Source organism: Eptatretus burgeri, chromosome 11 (genome assembly GCF_056783735.1).
Source record: "Eptatretus burgeri isolate ZD-2024b chromosome 11, Ebu_testis_v1, whole genome shotgun sequence".
NCBI classification, from domain to species: domain Eukaryota; kingdom Metazoa; phylum Chordata; class Myxini; order Myxiniformes; family Myxinidae; genus Eptatretus; species Eptatretus burgeri.
The window spans coordinates 61,722,993-61,729,326 of NC_140971.1; positions in this window are offsets into that span (position 1 = coordinate 61,722,993).

Sequence of the window (6,334 nt, forward strand, 5' to 3'; positions counted from 1 at the left end):
TCAATATTATATGCATATTATTTGGAATGCATCTTTTGAGTCAGACAATCTTGGAAAGGGGGGGAATGACATTTTGACAAATGGTGAAAAGGGTGCATGGGGCAAAAAAGGTTGAGAACCACTGATTTAGACGTTTTAGCCCCTCCAGACCCCTTGGACACTTCACATCCCTTCCATAGACCATACATCCCTTAGACTACATTGACCACATGAATACCCCTTTAGACCCTAACTACCATTGGAACATACCTTTTAGACCTTTAGAACACTTATCAATCCCCATAACGACCCTTTGAACCTTTACACCCTTGAGACACTTTAGACCCTTTAAACCTGTGGACCTATTGACCCATTAGACCCCTTTAAACACACACCACACAAACAATAAAAGTCTTCTTGCAAAATAAAGATTATACTTTTTTCAGCAAGTAATATGCAAACTCTACTCACCTGGTCAATAATAAACCATACATTGCAAAACTAGCCATCTCAAAAAAATTTTTTTTAAGTCTCCCATTACATATGGCTTGTTGTTTACATTTAGTTGTCGAGTTGTATGGTTTAATCACAAAAATGTAACATGTTAGGTACATTTACTTGGAGGTCATGGATGATGAACACCATACACATGAATTGGATGCAAGAAAACTGCAAGCCAATGTTCACATATTGATTTTTGGGGGGAAAAAGCATCTGATGGAGGGAAATGACTGCGGTGTGACGGACGCAAATTATTTTGTGGACTCCATGGATGTGAGCTCTCCTTTTTCAATTTGCACCAAGCAAATGCACTTTATGATCGCCGACATAAAAGGGCATTGATGCATCGCACCTGGGATTATTTACGAGGCATATGTGCTTGACATTGCAGCGTAAATCATGGTACAATGTGCTATTTTATATCAGCAGGAGCACATGAATGTTTTAACTCACGGTATAAGAGCAATCCTTCATCACTAACTCTTAATACTTTGGATCATAATCGAGAAAACGATTGTAAGGCTACGAGTGTAAGTGTGATCCTAAGAGGACCGTAGTTATAAAATCAGTCCTGCAGTGGCAACGGAGTTTCTTAAAATGACGTCATAGTACGGCTACTGCGTCTCACATTTCGTGTCATGATGTCCTTAAAGAAATTCATCATGGAATCTCAATGCCAGGTACAACTCTCTACAACAACTCCAGGATGCACCAATTCATCCAGCAACCACCTCCTGGTTAAACATCTGAAATCTAGGCTGACTGCACATGTCAACCCTAATATTTCTTGCTTCTCCCATCTGTGGAACTGCCTTCCAGAGGCTATTCTATCAGTCTTCCCTCGAGGGTTTCAAGCAAGCTGTGCACATCTCGTCATTTCCTATCCCTCCCAGCAAACTTTTTGAAACCCATTGATCTTAAACCTTAACTTAACTCAATCCATTTAGTTGCAGGTTGACGTATTTCTTTGCCTCTTCTCTGTCCCCTTTTCTTGTTCGTTCATTGCCGTGCTTATTTTGTCCAACTGTTGCCCCACTGCCCCACTGTCAGCTCATACCCTCTTTCACCTCGCTTTTCCACGAAGCCTTTATCTTGTTAAATGAATAAATAATGGAGAGCAAAAGGCAAAGAGAGGGTATCACGTTGAGCAACAGGTGCTTTCGCTGCATGGCATCATGGTGAAGAAATTGACATTCAACGATCACGTACTGCAAAGTAGTGAACACGTTTATTTTAATTTAAAACAGAGCCAACCCCCCCCCCCCCCACCCCTCTTTCTCTTGATCAGGCGACCTAACTTATCAAATACCATGTGTAAGGTTTACATACATATATATATATATATATATATATATATATATATATATATATATATATATGTATACATATATATACATACATATATATATACACATATATATATATATATATATATACATATATATACATACATATATACATAAATATACATATATACATATATATATATATACATATACATATATATATATATATATATATATATATATATATATATATATATATATATATATATATATATATATATATATATATATATATATATATATATACATACATACATATATACATATATACATATATATACATATATATATATATATATATATATATATATATATATATATATATATATATATATATATATATATATATATATATATATATATATATATATATATATATATATATATATATATATATATATATATATATATATATATATATATATATATATATATATATATACATATATATATATATATATATATATATATATATATATATATATATATATATATATATATATATATATATATATATATATATATATATATATATATATATATATATATATATATATATATATATATATATATATATATATATATATATATATATATATATATATATATATATATATATATATATATATATATATATATATATATATATATATATATATATATATATAGTACTACTGCAAGCAGATGATATGGTGAAAGTTAGCGAAGAGCAAGTAGGAGATGCAGGAAACACTGGAGTGGAATGAGGCATTTGAGAAGAATGGATTGAAGATGCGCCAAGAGAACATGGAGGTAATGTGGGTATGAGAGTGGAGACAGGAATTGAACATCAGGTTGGAGGTGAAGGAGATAGGGCAGAAAATAGATGTGTACCTTGGTGGTATGGTGACTGTTGATGGTAGTTCAAGGGAAGACGTATGGAGGAGATACAGTAGGTGTGAACACATGGAGGAAAATGAAGGATTTGGTGGCAAACAGGAAGATAGAGGAAGTTGAAGGGCAAAGTTCTGAGGTCGTGTCAAATGTCGGCATACCTATACAGGCTGGAGACGATAGCACCAATCGAGTAGCAACAACAAAGGCTGCAGGTCTGCAAGGCCAACTGGGTCAGGAGGATTGTGGGAGAAAAGAAGGTGGCTATAAGGAGGATGGATGACCTGAGGGAAGAGATCGGTGTGCAAATGAGTTGATGAAAATATTGGTAAAGAGCCGGCTGAAGTGAACTGGGAACCTCATACAGATGGAGGAAGATAAACTTATGAAAAGAGCAGATGTGTTGAAAGAATGAGGAAGAATAAAAAGGAGTAGATGGTGGTTGAGATTGGAGGATTGTGTGAAGAGGGAGGGCAGAAAAGTAGAGGGATGGTAGAAATAATAGCAGTGACAATAGCTGATGGAGAGTGGAGAGACATGGTTGGTGAGTTTTTATGAGCTGCAGTTGATAAGGAAGCTATTTTCCACTTGGGGAAAAAAAAAATTCGGTTTTTTTTTTTACTTCTTCTTTTCTTTGCAAGAACAAGGCTCATGTAAGAGCAAGATGGAATTGTCAATGGGACAAACATCAAGGAACCTCACAAATAAAGGCAAATTTAAACGAGAAAACATCTGAAAAGGCAAAGCCCATCTGCTTTGTATTCAGATGACTTCTTCTTTCAAATTCTAAACGGTACCTTTGTTTTTTTGGAGAAAATTCTTAATTTGTCTTCTCCGTATATTCGTAATAAAGCTTGGTTAAAAATTTGATGACAAAACCTCAAATGGTAAAAAAAAACATTACGGCCCAGACAGACATATGGATTACGGACAAGGACATTGTCAGGTCAAGCCACATTCGATCTGCGACCTGCTACATGAAGCACGCAAACCTGTACTAACCAGTTCAATGGTCATGTTGTCAGTGACTAAACCGTCTGCCGCACCAGGTTTCCTGGTGAGGAGGGTGTATGGATATGGACACCCAGCAGGACTAAAAACAAAACCTGTCAAAGGGCGGAGGAGCTCCTTGTGAGCCAACGGCCATCCATATCTCGTGCCCAACTGTGTCTGCGGACGTCCTCCTGCAGTTGGGTTACTTTTTTTGGAGGTTGTGGCAGGATTTGCACTCCGGCCACCGTAAAACCCTTCACTTCACAAAACACACTAAAAACACAAAGAAAAACTGAAAACCCATTCCGTGGGAGTACATCCTGTGCAGCTGCCCTTCAGGGCAGCTCACCGGATGATGGGATTGGGGCAAAGCCTTTGGTACCCCCAACTCATTGATGAAAGGAGGGAAAACACGGGGTAAACTTCCTATGTTGGATTGTGATGGTGTATGGCAGGGTGGTGTTGAGGTGTCGTCCACCAGACGGCGGTCTCCTTGGGTTAACCTGAGGCGGTCGCTTTGGGTGGATGCCTGGAATGTCCTATCCCAAAGAGAGGATGATCACCTGTCTCTGTTATCATCTGAGCTCAAGCATTTGAAAATCAGTATTCCAGCACTCCCTGAGATTCGGAGACCGAATAGTGGCGAGACCATTGCGGATGGTTGAATCTACTATTTTTCTGGTCACCCTGATGGTTACCCTGCCTAAGGAGTTGCTGAAGCTGTCCAAAAAGCTGACTCCAATGATAATTGAGGTAACACCGGTCAATGAGAATATTATGAGACTAAGTATTTGTCACTCCTCGTTTCGCTGGTCTCTGTATATGCTCCAATTGAGGTGAGTGATCTCACCGTGAAGGACGCATTCTATGCCGCGCTCGAGTTTGTGGTTGACCAGTGCCCCAGGCGAGCTACTCTTTTAGTCTTGGGGGATTTCAATGCATCAACTGGAACTGATAGGAATGGCTATGAGACGTGTGTTGGTCCCCATGTGTCTGGAACTTTTAACCAGAATAGCACTAAGTTCCTGGACTTTGCAAGAAGTCATGAACTTAGGGTGGCTGGTTCATGGATTCAGAGCCCACAGACTCATTGCTGGACTTGGTATTCCAACGCTGGTGGTGTAGCAAAGGAAATTGACGATGTGTTCATTAATGGTCACTGGAGGATGATCCAGAACTGCAGGATCCAAAATTGTCACGAGGGGTGGGGGAGCAAGGAGGGGTGTGGAAGGGAAGGCAGCGTAAGGGGAAGGTCCATCCTGAAATAACACCATCCATACATGTATGGAGATAACCACTGTCTCGATATGAACACTGGCCAGAAACAGGCAGCAATAACCACCGTTTGGTTTTGTGCGGAGATAACCACCATCCAGGCATTACCACCTCTCAGATACGTTTGGAGACAGAGAGAAGGAGAGAGAGAGAGAGAGAGAGAGAGAGAGAGAGAGAGAGAGAGAGAGAGAGAGAGAGAGAGAGAGAGAGAGAGGAGAGAAGAGAGAGAGGGGAGAGAGAGAGAGAGACAGAGAGAGAGAGAGAGAGAGAGAGAGAGAGAGAGAGAGATAGGGGTGGAGGGAGACAGAGGGAGAGGGGAGAGAGATGAGAAGGGGGGAGCAGGGAGGGGAGGAGAGGTGGTGTTTCCAGCAGATTTGATGTCCAGTTTAACGGCACACACATTGATGAATCACCCTGCCTGTGAAACACCGGGATGACAATTTATAGCTGGGTCGGGATTCAAACCCAGGATAGACAGCTTAGAGCATGCATGTGTACCGTTTGGCTTTCCTGCTGTGATGTGGTGATTCATTACTTCATAACAACTGAAAACATTTTTCAGTCATTGCGATCATATAATGGATTTTGTCTTCCTACCTCTGGTATCAAACCATGGTATCACCATTGAAACTTGAACGCTTGACAAGTGGTTTCACCAAGTACTTCACAAAACAGTTGAAGAAACTTCAAAGAAGAAACAATTCATTACCTCCACCACCAAAGGTGAAGGAGGTTGTTTTCACCCCTTTCTGTGTTTAGTCTGTCTGTCTGTCTTTCTGTCTGTGTACAGGATATCTCAAAACGTTTTGGACGGATCCGGATGAAATTTGGTGGACAGGTTCGTTGTGTGACAAGGATGAACTTATTAGATTTCGGTGAATATCTGGATCCGGATCCGACTACTAGAATTTTTGAAATGATTCTTCACCGTTGAGAGATAGGACCAAAAACGATATCAAGCACAATATGTCAAAAAGTTGTGGACATTTTCAGACGATACTTGGTGGACCCGTTGGGTTTGTGGAAAGGACGAGTTGTTTCGATTTTGGTGAAGATCCGAATCTGGATCTGGATCCCAGAATTATTTAATTTTTAAACTGATTCTTCACCATTGAGAGATGGGGCCAAAAACGACATAATGCTTTATCGCATGATATTTCAAAATTGTATTGGGTTCGATATGTTTTCATGGATCAGGCGTTACGTGGCGGAGGTATGCGCTCTACCGAGTGCCCTTCCAGTTTTTATTTGTATTTATCTTTGCTGAAGTGATGGGTCAGATCATGGAATATCGTACAAAACGGGGAAACACCGTGTAAATATAATTTACATTTTCAGCATGCCAGCCACCACCTGTTGCACCACAG